At 44.7% G+C, this 17142-nt stretch overlaps 1 protein-coding gene across 1 annotated transcript in view; it reads left to right on the forward strand.

The window, feature by feature from the left end:
- The window catches only part of SPTBN1 (spectrin beta, non-erythrocytic 1), a 184297-nt gene that overhangs the window by 989 nt on the left and 166166 nt on the right, over positions 1-17142 (forward strand). The gene's annotated exons all lie outside the window — the stretch shown is intronic.

Below are 17142 nucleotides of genomic sequence, written 5' to 3' on the forward strand. Positions count from 1 at the left end.
TATTTGTCTGGGAAGGAGCCACCTGAGCGTCTGACATTCAGTGCAGTGTGAGAGTTTTACATGCGCGGAGGCTGAGGATGATGCAGCACTATGCAGCAAACGGACAAACCCACTGTTACATGGGCATATGCCATTGTGCCCAGTCCAACCCCACCCCAGGACGGGAGGATGTTTATTGCAGCCCTCCACTTGATTTACGGCTGTAATATTTGGAGCTGGGTGCACTTGTCATGGTGCCCTGTGATGAAGACACCGGGGGTGGTTAATTACAGTTCTGCAGATTTAATGCGGTCAGATGGAGATGCGTTCAGACCCGAGGTCTGGGACATTAACCCCTTTACTTCCGGAAGAGTTTGCGTCAAAAGTAACTTATTATTGTTCGTTTGACGCTAACGTTTTCTATAGGCTTATTGTCCGCATCCATAATTAACAGGCACGTATTCCATCCTACATCTAAAGGTCTTGGCATAATTGCGTGAAGTTGTTGTTGTTGACAAGGTGCCAAGTAAGAGCTGATTGCACCAAGGTCTCCGCTCAAGACTGTGGAGAGCCTTTGGATTTGACCGGCCGCTTGGAAACTTGGGAATTCTGCACCTGTTTAATTGTATTGTAGGAATGTGAGGGGCATGCATATGTCGAGGCGGTGGATGCACGGCGTAGTTCCCAGGCGTGTCAGGATGTATGGAATTCCTGGCACAACTTTCATTGCGTCGGTATGAAGAGCAAGGATGACATGCATAAGCGTTGCATTTAGGAAGATATAGACCGCCATATAGCGGTATATTGTATATCTATACTATTTATAGATAATTCTCTTTGGCTTTGTATTTAGACTATAATCTTGGCCAAGGCACGTTGAATTGGCTGATCAGCTAATATGCGCTATGGGCCACCCAGCTGGGCGGTTGCCGCGCTATGGGCCACCCAGCTGGGCGGTTGCCGCGCTATGGGCCACCCAGCGGGGCGGTTGCCGCGCTATGGGCCACCCAGCGGGGCGGTTGCCGCGCTATGGGCCACCCAGCGGGGCGGTTGCCGCGCTATGGGCCACCCAGCGGGGCGGTTGCCGCGCTATGGGCCACCCAGCGGGGCGGGTGCCGCTCTATGGGCCACCCAGCTGGGCGGGTGCCGCTCTATGGGCCACCCAGCTGGGCGGGTGCCGCTCTATGGGCCACCCAGCTGGGCGGGTGCCGCTCTATGGGCCACCCAGCTGGGCGGGTGCCGCTCTATGGGCCACCCAGCTGGGCGGGTGCCGCGCTATGGGCCACCCAGCTGGGCGGGTGCCGCGCTATGGGCCACCCAGCTGGGCGGTTGCCGCGCTATGGGCCACCCGTGCTGTTTATGTCACCCACAGTCCACTGACGGTATTAAGCAATCCTATGAGAGGATTCTAGTGGAAATTCACTGCCAGCTCTAAGGTATGCCATTGGAGTTTGCAGCATGGCATGAAACATAACTTCATTGTGTGACGGAGCTCCTAAAAACAGTGCCAGGCTGAATCTGGTGGTGTTCAGAGAAATGTTTACAGCTTTCTTAACTCTGTTACACCTGCTATAAGTTTAAAGCCCTCCCTACATAGGGTGCGGGCAGAAGCTGCAACGTCCACGTGCATCTGCACCAACCCCTGTCACAAGAATATATTCACACGTTGCGGCTTCACATTTTTGCAGTGGTTTTGTAAAACTGCATTTTGACTACAAATGATTTTTTATAGGTAATTATCTTGAGATAAACGAACACCAGTGTATTCAATGTACCTGCACCAAACAAATTGAGAATACTCGGTGTTGAGGTGCCCATAGACATTAGCCTAAAGTTGATTGAAACAAGTGATTTCAACCAAAACCATCATTTATCGGGTAAAATTTAACAGCGAACGATCATTCTAGCCTATTGATGACAGACCGCCATCATCTGAAAGAAGTTGACTGTGTTTGAAATTTTCATCCAATAGTCCGGCAAAAGATTTTTTGTTTAAAGAAAGATTGTTCATAGAAGAAAGATCTTTTTTTGGAAAGAACGTTCCTGGGAAGATCTTTTGTACATCGCCCGCTTCTATTAAACATGTATGGTCAGTTTGAATGACTAGAACGAGTATGGGCGCGTAGGCGCAATGATCGTTCACCAGATGTTGATGTCCAACTTCTATCTGATGTGTACAGCCGCATTTTGTATTGGGCGCTGGAGACGGGACGTGTTCCGGATAATGATATTTGTTGAAATCTTAGGATTTTACTGCACTCTTTGAGATCTTTGTCCAACTTTTGCTTTTGTCCTGTAGACTTATGTTCGGACTATCCGGTATATAATGGATGCTACTATGTATGTAGGTCCGCAAACAGGGCATTATGTATGATCTTTGTGTAGCGGTGGTTGCGCACACATGCATATGGACCCTAATGGCTGGAGAAAACGCTCCTGGTTTTGACCTTCTAAGACAATCAAATATCATGTGCATCTCTTGCTTAGACATCAGGTTTCTAGACAGGATATTGGAAATGATGTTACTCCTATATATTATTCATTAGCTGTCTGCCATTTAGAAATTATTTCAGACTTTAAAAACTGACTTGGAGAAGGAATCAATCTCTACCTTGGAAGGTCAGGAAAAGCTGCTCCTGTCCCTAGCACTATAGACGGTGTACAGTTCATGCCCAGGGCTCCAGTGCATGATCCATTTATCTATATTGGTAATGGACTTGTGGGACAGGTTAGTTCCCCTAAAGGTCCTAGTTGTATGAAGTCCTTTTATATGGCGGAGTAGTCAGACCCCAGAGAAGCCCATGGGTGCCCTGTGTAAACTATGAGAGTGATATATTGAGCAATATTTGGGCCGCCTCTAAATCTGGCCTGCCATATATAAACTAAATAAGATGTTAGATTAGGTCACTTTTACACTGACACTATCAATATATGTAAGCCAAAACTAGGATTGGGTCCAAACCATGGTAGAGGTGTGCATTTTGCTGTTATAATCTTCTCTGTATGTTCCACTCCTGGTTTTGGCTTATAAATACAGATGCAAAATACTGACTGCGTTAAATGGGCCTAAAGCTTAAAGGGGTTTTTCAGTTTCAGGAGAAAACATACAGGAAAGTTCTTACCTCACAGATCCCACTACTCCCCTCTGCTTCTCCCATAACAGCTCTATTTACCTGGCTGCAGCTGTCAACTGTTGTTGACATGAGGTCACTGCTGCAACCGGATAATCAGAGCCTTACAGAGAGAACTGTAGCGGCGGCGCGGGATCTGGGAAGTAAGTTCTTTCAGGTGGATCCGGTGGATTGTTAGCTTGCCCCTGAATCTGCAATTCCCCCTTAAAGGGATTGTCCAACCCTTTACAAATGATGGCCTAGCCTCAGGCCTCATGCACACAACCGTATGTATTTTGCGGTCCGCAAAAACGGACCAGCTGGCCCCTAATAGAACAGTCCTATTCTTGTCCGTAACACGGACAATAATAGGACATGTTCTATTTTTTTGCACTGCGGACATACGGAAACAGAATGCACATGGAGTACCTTCCGTTTTTTTTTGTTTTTTTTTGCAGACCCATTGAAATGAATGGTTCCGCACACGGGCCGCAAAAATAACGGAACGGACACGGAAAGAAAATACGTTTGTGTGCATGAGGCCTCAGGAAGGGTTATTACTATCTGATCATATAAGGTCTGACACCCCTCACCACCACCAATAGTAGCTGTGACACCAGAACTACCTAGCTCTGTCCACTGGTTATTAGTTACTTCAGTGACAGCAGCACTGCAGTAACCAGTAATGTCCATGGCACAATGGACAGACATGTAGTTCCAGCGTTGGAGCTACTATAGAACAACTGATCGGTGGGGGTGTGTAGTGTTGACCCCCACTGATAATGGTGGCCTATCCTGAGGATGGGTCATCACTTGTGAAGGGCTGAACAACAGGTTGTGGTGGCTCATTCTAAGGCTTTATTCACACATCAGTGTTTTGGTCAGTGATTACCATCAGTGATTGTGAGCCAAAACCAGGAATGGAGCCTCCACAGACATAAGGTATAAGGGAAAGATCTGCTCCTGTTCTGTGTTAGAGCCACATCTGGTTTGGGCTCAAAATCACTGATTGAAATCAATGACCAAAACACTGACGTGTGAATGAGGCCTTATTTTAGGCTACATGCACACGACCGTATGTGTTTTGCGGTCCGCAAATTGCGGATCCGCAAAAAAAACAGCTGACGTTCCGTATGGCATCCGTTTTTTTTTTGGGAATCCATTGTAATAATGCCTATACTTGTCCGCAAACTAGAAAAAAATAGGACATGCACTATTTTTTTTGCGGAGCAACGGAACGGACATACTGATGCGGACAGCACACGGTGTGCTGTCCAAGTTTTTTGCGGACCCATTGAAATGAATGGGTCCGCATCCTGTCCGCAAAAAAAACGGATCGGACACGGAAACAAAATACGGTCGTGTGCATGAGGTCAGAGCCTTGGGGATACAATTCTGATGCATTGGTTTTATATTGTTGTCACAGGTTTCCAGAAAATGATTTCTTTGTATCCTTGGCAATGTTATGCATTGATTTTACAGATAAAGCTGATTGTCTCATTGAAATGATGTGTGAAGGAGGACTTCCGCACTAAGTTCTTGTCATTGCTGTCATGAACATACCATGGCTGAAGGACTCCTGCGAATATTTGTTTGAGGAGCAGCTGTAGGCATCTGTGGTGTTTGATGTGGTCACATCAGAAGTTCAGCTCTGCATATTGATTGCATTTATTGAGGATGGCAAGTTTGTGCGAGACTTGAAATATCTTGAAGGTGCACTTGGGACTGGACCAGTGCAGTCTTGGAATTATTCCATTCTCTTTAAGGTTTTAATGTTTCGTACCATTAGAGGCCATTTTTATAATGCTGGAGGTGCATTTACTCCCTGAGAACTGTATCTCTTGCCTTCTCATGTTGGAGGCACAGGTCAATAATAAGATGTTCGCTGACCATCTATGAACTGGCTCATGGTGACTTCACTACCATATTTATCCCTCATCATTTTTATGTAAACTTGTAAACTTGGCTGGTTTGGGGTTTTAATTGCTGGTTGCTAATGATTTAAGCCTTAGGATAGGTTCACATTTGCGGCACCTAAAGCCTCATGCACACGTCCGTGGAACACGGACCGTGAGATACCGGCCTGGATTCCTGCTGAGTGCACGGCGTCATTGGTTGCTATGACGCTGTGCGCTTCTTGCCGCTGTACAGTAATACACTCGTATAGATCATACGAGTGTATTACTGTACATCAGCGGCGCCACGAAGCGCCTGGCGTCATAGCAACCAATGATGCCGTGCGCTTCTGCACTCAGCAGGAATCCAGGCCGGTATCTCACGGACGTGTGCATGATGCTTAACTCCAGCAGTCTGTTCTGGCAGAGGAATAGACTACTGGAGTTACTGTATCTGGCATAGCCAGACACTGCCGGACCCCTGTTGACTATGATAGGATTTCGGGATGCCAGCATTTATGCTGGGTCCCCATCGGATCCCATTATAGTCAATGGGATACCAGTGGTGTTTAGCGGTGTCTGACTATGTCGGGTACGGTAACTCCAGTAACCTGTTCCTCTGCTAGAACAGACTACCAGAGTTACATGCTGGAGATGTGAATGTAGCCTTAGTAACTAATGCTATTATCCAGTGAGTGCAGTGGTGACCTGGCCTTCAATTTATTTCAATATAAACTTCTGTTAAAGGGGTTGTTCCCACAGGATGTGCCATAAATGTCTGATAGCTGGGGGTCCGACTCCTACACATGTGTGGAGTCCCTGACGCACCTGGTAAGGTGGCCTCTACATCCAGGCAGAGAATGAATGGGGAGGGGACACTGGATGTGTGCAGCTCTCTCTCCATTCACTTCCGAGAATCGCAGTAACTGTCAAAAAATGAATGTCCTATTTCCATATAGCCACACAATACGGAACTAGAAACCTACCTAGACTATAACTAATGGGCTAGGTACAGTGGCGGCCATATTGGTAATCTCTCATCAGAGACAACTAGTGTTTAGCCATACTTGTGGCAATCAGATGATCATCATGCTGGATTCAATTTAAAAGAGGTTGTCTCTAGTGTTGAGCGAACTTGTGTTTTCAAGTTCGGCGTACAAGGCTCGGGTTATCGAAGAATTCCGTTATGGATTCCGCTACCACGGACCATAGGTTACGGTCTGTGGTAGCGAAATCCATAACTGAATTCTTCGATAACCCGAACCTTGTATGCCGAACTTGAAACACAAGTTCGCTCAACACTAGAGACAACCTCTTTTAAATTGAATCCAGCATGATGATCATCTGATTGCCACAAGTATGGCTTCCGGCCCCTGCTCTGTTTTTGCCGCGAGAAGGATTCTCTGGCCAGAGTTTTCCCCCATAGCAGATGACCAGTGGGCCTATAGATGGGGTGTGATTAGGCCTTATCTTATGACAAAACCCCTTGAACGGCCTGACGGAGAAGGGCGGCTCATCCATTTCCTGGTTATTATTGTATGTATCTGTCAGTGATGTGAAACAGGCTAAGTGCATGAGATTACGGAGGAGAGCCACGCATCTACTGCTGCCTTTCCTAATGCATTCCTTTCCCTGTATCCGCTCAGTGCTGTCTGCTCGATGTCAGCAGCTTGCACTTCCGCCCTGCACACTAGTATGCAATTAGATCCTTAGATCTGACTTTTCCTCGGAGTCAGAGCCCTCTCTGGGTGATTTTCAAGGACAATTATCATTAGCAAGCGTTCACAGGAACACCGGTCCCGATAGTCCTCATCCGAATTAAAGATACCCAATTATCGGCGGCACATCTCCCGATGTAATCGGAGGCATGTTGTTGATAATCAGTAGAGCGGAATGAGGGGGGGGGGGAACGACTGTGGTACAATTGTTCCTCCTCTCTTCACAGTGCACGACCTGTGTAATAGGTCAGTGCAAACGAGCGCCGATTCGTATAGCACTTTAGATATGCGTGTTAGTTTTTCATTGACGTATATCAGGTGGTACTGTTCTCATTCATTTTTATGGGCAATGCACCATGGGAAAAAGTATGCAAATGGGGTCATTTTATTAAAATGGCGTAAAGTAGAACTTGATTACTCGCCCATCGCAAACAATCAGATTCTGCCTTTCATTGTCCAAAATGAAAGGGGGAATCTGGTTGCTATGGCCAACTAAGACAGTTCTACTTTACACCAGTTTGATAAATGACCATATAAATGTTTTCTCCAGGACTTCCATAGGATAGGTCCTCAGTATCAGATCGGCGGTGGTCCGACTCCCAGCATCCTCCTGCTTTCAGGAGAAGATCACAGCAGAACAAATTCCCTACCTGTGGTCTTAGGCCTCATGCACACGACCGTTGTTGTGTTCCGTTCCGCAAAATGGGGTTCCGTTGTTCCGTGATCCGTTTTTGTTTCCGTGTGTCTTCCTTTATTTTTGGAGGATCACCAGACATGAAGAAAAGTAAAAAAAAGTCTAAGTCAAGTTTGCCATGCAAATGATAGGAGAAAAATGGACACGGACACGGGTGACAATCTTGTGTGCCTCTGCGTTTTTTCATGGTCCCATTGACTTAAATGGGTCCGCGAACCGTTTTCCATGAAAAAAATAGGACAGGTTATATTTTTTTGATGGACTGGAACCACGGATCACGGACGCGGATGACAAACGGTGCATTAGCCGAGTTTTCAACGGACCAATTGAAAGTCAATGGTGAAATCACGAAAAACGGAACAACGGACACGGAATAAAACAACGGTCATGTGCATGAGGCCTTACCCAGACACGTGGGAGCTGTATTGTAGTGCCACGGACAGGGTTGAATTTTGTCCTGTGAGATTGGAAAGCCTTTCCTCAAAATTGATCACGTTTTAAAGTGTGTGACCGCCATGTAATGTTGTGGTAGGGAAAAATCATATCCATTTCCTCAGTAGTGAACCATAAAACCATGGCAAGCCTGCTTGTTGATTACATCCAGTTTTGCCACAAATAGCGGTGCAGAGTTTTCATTCGCAGAACGGATTTTAACGAAGTAATTTTTTCACGGACAGCCGCGCCAGAATGCCGCTAAAAACTGTCTGTGTCCTTTCTACCTCCCATACATCTCAATGGGAGTCAGCGCTGACAATCGCAGAGCTCGGCTGCGACAAGAAGGGACACATTCTCGACACAATTCCACTGTAAAAGCCGGGGTGTGAACGTCCCTTAAGGGTTAAAGGGTAACTGTCATGTTTTCATCAAAAAATCAATTTTAGCATATGTCACTGCTGCAGCAGCATTATGCATAAAGCAATCTTTAGTTTCTTCACTTACCACTGTTTTCCTTGAGTTTTCCCCTTAGTTACGGCTGTCTTGAATCCTACAATATGAGGATCTTCTCAAGATGCCTCCTCTGCCAGTTCTCTGAGGCCAAAACTGCCTTCCCTTACTTCCATACACACTTGCTGTAGCCAGCAGCTTCCTGCCAGCCAATCAGATTGGATTACTGAGAGACACGCCTCCTCACTCTGAAGCCTAATGCAGGCCCCTCTGTCTTCTGTTTACATTAAGTTGGGAGACAGATGAGCCATAGCAACGATCTTTTAAGGGAGCAGTGGAAAGGGACAGAGAACATTAATGAAAGCTGTTATTATAAGGTAATTACAGATCTTTTGACAATCATTGACAGACTAACTCGGGTATACATACCCAGCTCTAATAAACTAGCAAATAAAATAAAAATATGACATTTATCCTTTAAGGACTTTGAGAAATCTCCCGATTCCATCTCTGGGCGCAGTGCTATGTAAGGTGAAGGTGTAGAAAATGACTTTCCCTTGTATCGAAGATGTTTTCTGTGTAGGTTCTGCGTTATGAAATCCGCGCAGAGAATAAGTGACCGTTCCTCCTTGTCTATTGAGCATAAGTTTATCAGCTTTGTGGTGATCAGTATACAGAAATACCGCATGGGTCATGTGTTATATAACTGGACCTGTTCTCCAGTGCAGGGTATTAGATGAAGTTTCCAGCCGTACTTACATTCCGCCTTTATGTTGGGTAGGTCACATTAGTAATATGAGATTGTATATTGGATTAGTAAATGTGAGAAGCTGATTATTCCATCTGGGAACATGTGATACCAGTATGGCCTTGGTGTAGATGACAGTGTAATGGAAAGTTGATAAATTGAATTATGACAAGAATGGTTTATTGATTTTATTTAATTTTTTTATAAATCTAACTCATCGGCAGTGTTCATGCAGTGTCATTTTTTCATACTAGCTCCGTTGCACCCATACATATTGGGCCTTCATCATTATGGTATTTTTGGGTTTGTTTTTTTTACACTTTTTTTTTTTTTCTTTTTAACCAATGAGTGTTTATTTTAATAGAAAATTGCATTTAAAATTTTTCAGGTTTTTGGCGCAGATAAGAAACAGTATACCGTAGATTGCTCATGCAGCATGCAGTTCTATGGCGGCCTTCATATAGGTGTGAAAAAAATAAGGCCGTAATACAGCTGGGAAATACAAATAGGGTTCCACAAATCAATGTGATGTGTTCCCCATAGTAGCCAATCGGATGTCAACTTTCATTTCTGTAGTGCAGATTAGGAAATTAAAGAAGCAATTTGATTATTTGCTTAGGACAGCTACTTTATTTATTTTTTTATTATATATTTTTTTTAGGATTTTGGTTTTATTTATTTCATACATTATTCCCAGTTTGTTACCATGGCAGTGACCATTGTTGTTATGGATCCCAGCAGGAAGAAAGAACTATCTTTCATTTGCTAAATGTATATTTTTCTGTGAAGTGATTATTCCATTTTATTTTATTATTTTCTAGAATAGGAACTCTGACAATTTTCTAATATACATAGTTTATACTTGCCAGCTCTCCCGGAAAGTCTGGGAGGTTCCCGGAAAGAGGAGAGACCTCCCGGAAAATTTGGCATACCTCCGGCCTTATCCTGGAAAGTAGCCCTCCATTTACTTAAAGGGAACCTGTCACCAGGATTTTGGGGTATAGAGCTGAGGACATGGGTTGCTAGATGGCAATACTCCGTCCCCATAGCTCTGTGTGCTTTTATTGTGTATAAAAACCGATTTTGATACATATGCAAATTAACCTGAGATGAGTCTTGAAAATATGACTCTTTTCTGGTCGCACAAGTAAGATATTACTCTTTTATGTTAATTTGCATATGTATTTTTTTTACACAATAAAAGCACACAGAGCTATGGGGACTGCGTATTGCGGATGTGCTAGCGGCCATCTAGCAACCCATGTCCTCAGCTCTATACCCAAAATCCCGGTGACAGGTTCCCTTTAACTGTATGTGGCCCCAGGTTTCTGCAGCATTAGATACAGCCCGGTGCACAGAGTGGGTAGGGTGTTCTTCAAAGAGGCAGGCCTGAAAAGGGCACGCCCACACAAAATAAAATGAATTATTGGGCAAGCCATTGGCGAGTATGGTAAAGTTACACCATGGACCTCCTTTAGGGATTCTGGCACATTTGACAGAAGAACTCCCTCAGTGCGCCTGCGCCGATGACATCACCGAAAGAGAAGACGTCATCGGCGCAGGCGCACTGAGGGAGTGCTGAGGAGACGAGCCTCCTCATCTCAGAGCGCCTGCGCCGAATGAACAGAGGCGCGCGATTTTTGAAATACTGACAGGGCCGGCCGGAGGAGGAGATCACGGCTGGCCCTGTCAATCAACACGGCGAGGGGGCGGTTTTCTGCTGCGGCTACCAGCAAGTAGACGCCCTACTTGCTGGTAGAGCCCTCATTTACATATTATAAAACTTCGTTTTCTAAAGAAACGGCCGCATGAAAGTAAGTAAGACCATTATATTCTCCTATATCGCGCTATAAGGAATATAACTATCCCAAAAAAAAAAAAAAGAGTTTTGTGGGGTGACAGAAACCCTTTAAAGGAATTGCAGGGATGGAGGCTGTTCTGCTCTCCGATCAGTCTCGTGGCAGTGTAGTCCCTGGCTTCTTGCTGTAAGGTGTGGCCCGGTCCCCTAAGACTTGGACTGCTCTCATTTAAAGGACTGGTGATTTTCCAAAGGGCTGCAGCAGAAAATACGACATAATAACAGCATGAGTAATTTCCTACAAATCCCCCGTCGCGTGTTAATGTAAAAGACATACAGAGCTGCATGCATTTAACATTTCTTTTTAGTTGCCTTATGAAGAGAATTAGAAGACACAAGCCATATATGAAGGGAGCGGAGCCCGTTTTTGGTTTCCTACTATCCTCGGATGAGGTCTGCTCGTGTTTTTCGTAACCATTAACACTAAAGTGTGTACGTATGTCACCTTAGGCTACTTTCACACTAGCGTTTTTGCTGAATCCGGCAGGTTTCAGCAAAAACGCTTCAGTTACTAATAATACAGCCATCTGCATCCGTTATGAACGGATCTGGTTGTATTATCTTTAACATACCCAAGACCCGTATCCGTCCCCATTGATTTGCATTGTGGGTCATGACGGATCCGTCTTTCTCCGCATCCAAGGACGGAAAGCAAACCGCCGCATGCTGCGGTTTGCTCTCCAGTATGAGAACGGAACGGAATGCATTTTGGAGCACTCCGTTCTGTTCCGTTACTTTTTGTCCCCATTGACAATGAATGGGGATAAAACGAGAGCATTTTTTTTCCGGTATTGAGACCCTATGACAGATCTCAATACCGGAAAATATTAACGCTAGTGTGAAAGTAGCCTTATACTGACTGCTTGAGAGATTGGTTTTAAAGGTGTTTTCCCGCAATAAACAGTTATTACCAGGACCTAGAACAGTCACTAGAATTGGTGGTCCCGTGCCCCTATTTCTCATTTGATGACCACAATGAGGAGTCTGAATAGAGAACCAGTCAAGCACGTGAGGTGCAGCTCTGTTTAAAGTCTATGGGACTGTGGAGCACAGAGCTCAGCTCTTTCCTTTAGCATCACATTGATTGAATGATCCAACGCTCGCTCCATTCAAGAAATGAGCAGAAGATGCCTGGGACCCCTGTTGATCAGTTAGGGTCTAGTAATCAGACCCCCAACGATCAGACACTTATTACCTATCCTGTGGATGGTTGACAAATGTCCGTTTAATGCTGAAAAAGGAAACATGGGAATTTGCAGAAGTTAAAGGGGTATCCGGTACTTTAATATTGATGAATCATCCTCAGTATAGACCATCAATATCTGATCGGCAGTGCTCCAAAACACTGTACCCCACCCATTGGCTGTTCTGCTGTGGCAATGAAACCACACAGCTATGAAGCTGCAGAACGCCTTCAAAAATAGTTCTTAACTTCTCATGTCCCAGGATCTCTTGTTTTCTTGGGATTGTTAAAAGAAAATCACCCCTATAGAGTGTGAACGTTTTTCATAGGTGGTGTTGGCGTGTTCTTGGTCAGATTGGGGTGGAGCATAAACTGTCCTGCAAATGGAGATGAAAATTTTTGAGCCAAATGACTTGTTTATTTATTCTACTGTTTTCTTTACTGAGCTTTTATAAATGTGTGCGTAGAGTCTGTGTATGTATACAGTACATCACCATAGGGCAGTGCTGTGTGGATAATATGACGGCACACAGACTTCCCATAGGTCAGAATAATGATCTATATGCACTACATGTGCCATTTATTTGGTGCTTCGCCAAGGAACTCCATTCTAGGGGAGAATGCCTCCATAATACATCTACTGATCATGCCACAGTTTTGGAGGCACATCACAGTACTCTATGCTCCTATATGTACTAGGCCATCGTTGTATTATTGACCATGTACTTGCTACAATTTCGGAGACACACCATGGTACACTTTGGGCTCATATATACCAGGCTATAGGAGTTGTATTATTGATCTGTAATGACCATGTACCTGAGCCCTTACACCTCTACCGTCTCGATATCTCCACTTGGAGGACAAGTTTATATAGTCACATTACTCAGTCTCATCCAGTCGGCCTCTATGTAAACATTCTTGGTGGTACTTATTGGCATACTTCTGGTAGTTGTATGGTAGGTGTCTTGTCTTGTCTTACGACTACCGTAAAAATTTATTCTTGGAGCAGATACCAATTGAGCTCAGGAGCTTCATAGAGTTGTCAAGATTTTTTGTTGAGCCTTGGAAAATATGCAATTTGGTTACTTTCCATCCTTGGATTTGGTCTATCTTTGAATTTTTCCCGACTGACTGGACTTGGTCTACCTAGCCATAAGCCCATGACCATAGGATTGCTGCTGTCCTGTTGTTGGGCCCAGACTCCATTACAAATATGTTGATTCAGGAGAGAAGCTGATGCTTCGAGCTTCATGTTTCCATCTTCAGCCAGTCAGAATAATCTGATGTTTATGGCCAGCAGTAGACCATGTTCACCTCTAGTGTGACTTGCACATTTTTTCTCATAAAAGGATTGCTTTTGGCGAAGCCTTATGGTTCTCTGATTTACTTCAGTGCAGGAATTACCAGGTGGGGGGCACTCGGGGGTCAAGACTATAGTTGAGTAAATACCAAGCTTTTCCGGGGATGTTTCTTCAGCTGCTGCTGGTTTGCTGTAAATACAGCAGGGCTTCATGGGATGCAGCATCCCGGGTCTTCTAGATGGAGGCTGGTAACCTTCAAGCGACCTTTTAAGGCTGCTCTGCAAAGCAGCATTCCCATGCAGGGCAGGAATGTCCTCCGCACGAGGTGAAATATCACAGCTGTTAACGCCGCCGTCATTTGAATTTTAATTGAAATTATAGTCTTGTAGAATGTTTTTATGGCTTTGATTTGTATTCATACATTGCTTATAAAGTTTGCTTTTGGCTAAAACATACTATATGCATATCAAATTGCAGTATTTTTCTGAAGTCATGTCGGAAAACTAAACTAGACTCAAAAACTAAACTTAAAAGAAATCTGCTGTGTTTTTAGGGTACTTTCACACTAGTGTTTTTGTCTTCCGGTATTGAGTTCTGTCACAGGAGCTCAATACCGAAAAAAACTAACCAGTTTTAGGCTACATGCACACGACTATTTGTTTTGCTGTCAGCAAATTGCGGATCCGCAAAAAAAAACAAAAAACGGATGACCTCTGTATGCCATCTATTTTCTTTTTTTTCTTTTGTGGATCCATTGTAACAATGCCTAAAACAGACAAGAATAGGACATGTTATATTTTTTTTGCGGGGCTACAGAACGAACATACGGATGCGGATAGCACATGGTGTTGCTGTCTGCATTTTTTGCGGACCCGTTGAAAGGAATGGGTCTGCATCCTATCCGCAAAAAAAAAACTAAACGGAACTGACACGGAAACAAACTACGTTCGTGTGCATGTAGCCTTATCCTAATGCAGGGGTGGCCAGGCCAACCTTACAGACACAAAGAGACAAAATAAAAACATATGACTACCAGGAGCTACAAACTATACATTTACACACAGAGTCACCATATTTTTCGCCCTACAAGATGCATCTAGGTTTTAACAAAGAAAAATAAGAGAAAAAAAATATTTTTCATCTGATCTGAGGTCTGATAAAAATATATTTCTTATTTTTCATTAGCAGCGAAAAAAAGAAAAAATACAGTATATTTTTAATCAGATCTGAGATCAGACTCCTAAATCAGATCCCCAATCCTCATCGGACCTAAAATAAGATCCCCCAAACCTCATTAGACCTCCAAATCAGACCCCCAATGCTCGGATCAGACAACACAAATCAGACTTCCAGTGTCAGACCACCCTCAGTGCTCAGATATCTCCCCCATTGCTCAGATCTGACTCCCCCCATTGCTCAGATCTGACGGAACTGCCTGCTGGAATCCTCTGCTGCAGGTGTGAAAGTTGTTACCTACTCCACAACAGCACAATTTTTGGACACGCTATAAACAGTTAGAAGGTGACATCTGAACACTGCAGTAAAATATGGCACTTCGGTTAAAGGGGTTGGTCGGGTTGTTCCGGGTGGTTAATATTGATGAACTATCCTCAAGATGAGATCGGACGCGGTCTGACCCTGGTACCCTGCCAGTCAACTGTTTGAGGAGGCCTGAGCACAGCCCCATCGATTGGATTGCAGCTGTTCCTGGTATTGTATCTCAGCCCCGTTTTAATTGCCCCTAGGCAATGTGATAGATGAACGTGACATCACTGACCTAGGATAATATTGATGACCCATTATATGAAAATCTCCAACAACCCCTTTTAAATCGCAAAAAAAAAGAACATACAACGGTAACTGAGTTCCCTTCTGTGACCAGGAAGATCTCTGGCATGTGACGGTCCACTTTAAAATGTTCTTTGTGTCCTTGAAAGTCACCATATGTTGTTTTTTTGCTGTCCGAAGCATTGAAACTATCACTCCAGCCAGTGCCCTTGTTCTGGGAATTTTCACAGAAGTTCGGGTTTGGGTTAGGTATTCTGTAGATTGTATTATTTTCCCTTATAACATGGTAAGGCTACTTTCACACCTGCGTTCAGGTGTCCGCTCGTGAGCTCCGTTTGAAGGGGCTCACGAGCGGCCCCGAACGCATCCGTCTGGCCCCAATGCATTCTCAGTGGAGGCGGATCCACTGAGAATGCATCCGCCTGCCAGCGCTCAGCCTCCGCTCCGCTCAGTGAGCGGACACCTGAACGCTGCTTGCAGCGTTCGGGTGTCCGCCTGGCCGTGCGGAGGCGAGCGGATCCGTCCAGACTTATAATGGAAGTCAATGGGGACGGATCCGCTTGAAGATGACACCATATGGCTCAATCTTCAAGCGGATCCGTTCCCCATTGACTTTCAATGTAAAGTCTGAACGGATCCGCTCAGGCTACTCAGGCTACTGCGAACGTCTGCATTATAGGAGCGGATCCGTCTGATGAAACATCAGACGGATCCGCTCCGAACGCTAGTGTGAAAGTAGCCTTATAAGGGAAAATAATATCATTCTTAATACAGAATGCATAGTACAATAGGGCTGGAGGGGTTAAAAAAAAATAAAAAAATTTTTAACTCCCCTTAATCCACTTGATCGCGCAGCCGGCATCTCTTCTGTCGTCTTCTTTGCTGTGCACAGGAATAGGACCTTTTGACGTCACTGTGCTCATCACATCGTCCAATCACCATGGTGAGGGACAATGTGATTGGATCATGTGATGTGACCTCACCACATTACAGAAGACAGAGATCCGCAACTACGCGATCAAGTGGACTCGGTGAGTAGATTATTTTATTTTTTTAACCCCTCAATCACTATTTTACTTTGCATTCTGTATTCAGAATGCTATCATTTTCCCTTATAACCATGTTAGAAGGGAAAATAATACAGATCGGGTCCCCAGCCCGATCGTCGCCTAGCAACCATGCATGAAAATCGCACCGCATCCGCACTTGCTTGCGGATGCTTGCGATTTTCACGCGGCCCCATTCACTTCTATGGGGCCTGCGTTGCGTGAAAAACGCAGAATATAGAGCATGCTGCGATTTTCATGCAACGCACAAGTGATGCGTGAAAATCACCGCTCATGTGCACAGTCCCATAGAAATGAATGGATCAGGATTCAGTGCGGGTGCAATGCGTTCACCTCCCGCATTGCACCCGCGCGGAATACTCGCCCGTGTGAAAGGGGCCTAAAGGAGATGTCTGGGATTAGAAAAGCATGGCTGATTTCTTCCAAAAACAGCACCAGCCTTGTCCACAGGTTGTGTGCAGTATTGCAGCTCTGCCCCATTGATGCTTGTGGAGCTGCGCTTCAATACCAACCACAACCCATAGACAGGAGTGGTGCTGTTTTTGGAAGAAAGCAGCCATGTTTTCATAATCCTTGGCAACCCCTTTAAATCTAAGAATACAAAACCTTTAATCTAAGGTTGCTTCAACAGCAGGAACAGAGACGTCTACTTGGCACTTGTCTTATTGTAAATGGGAGTAATAATATCATGCTGAACCTAGATACATGTAGTACTCACCTGAAGGGCACGCTGTACTGTCCGCACAGCTGACTTTGGGAAATGAGGTACGTCACAGAGGTTGAATTCCTCAGTTCCTTGCCAGGAAAAGTCCACCTAAATTCCGCTTTGCACTGGATTAAATGCATTGTAATGAGATGAGATAAACTTGTCATTTACTTCCCATTGCCTGATAACCTGGCACCTAAAATTAGC

The sequence above is a fragment of the Bufo bufo genome, chromosome 4, assembly GCF_905171765.1.
Source record: "Bufo bufo chromosome 4, aBufBuf1.1, whole genome shotgun sequence".
NCBI lineage: Eukaryota > Metazoa > Chordata > Amphibia > Anura > Bufonidae > Bufo > Bufo bufo.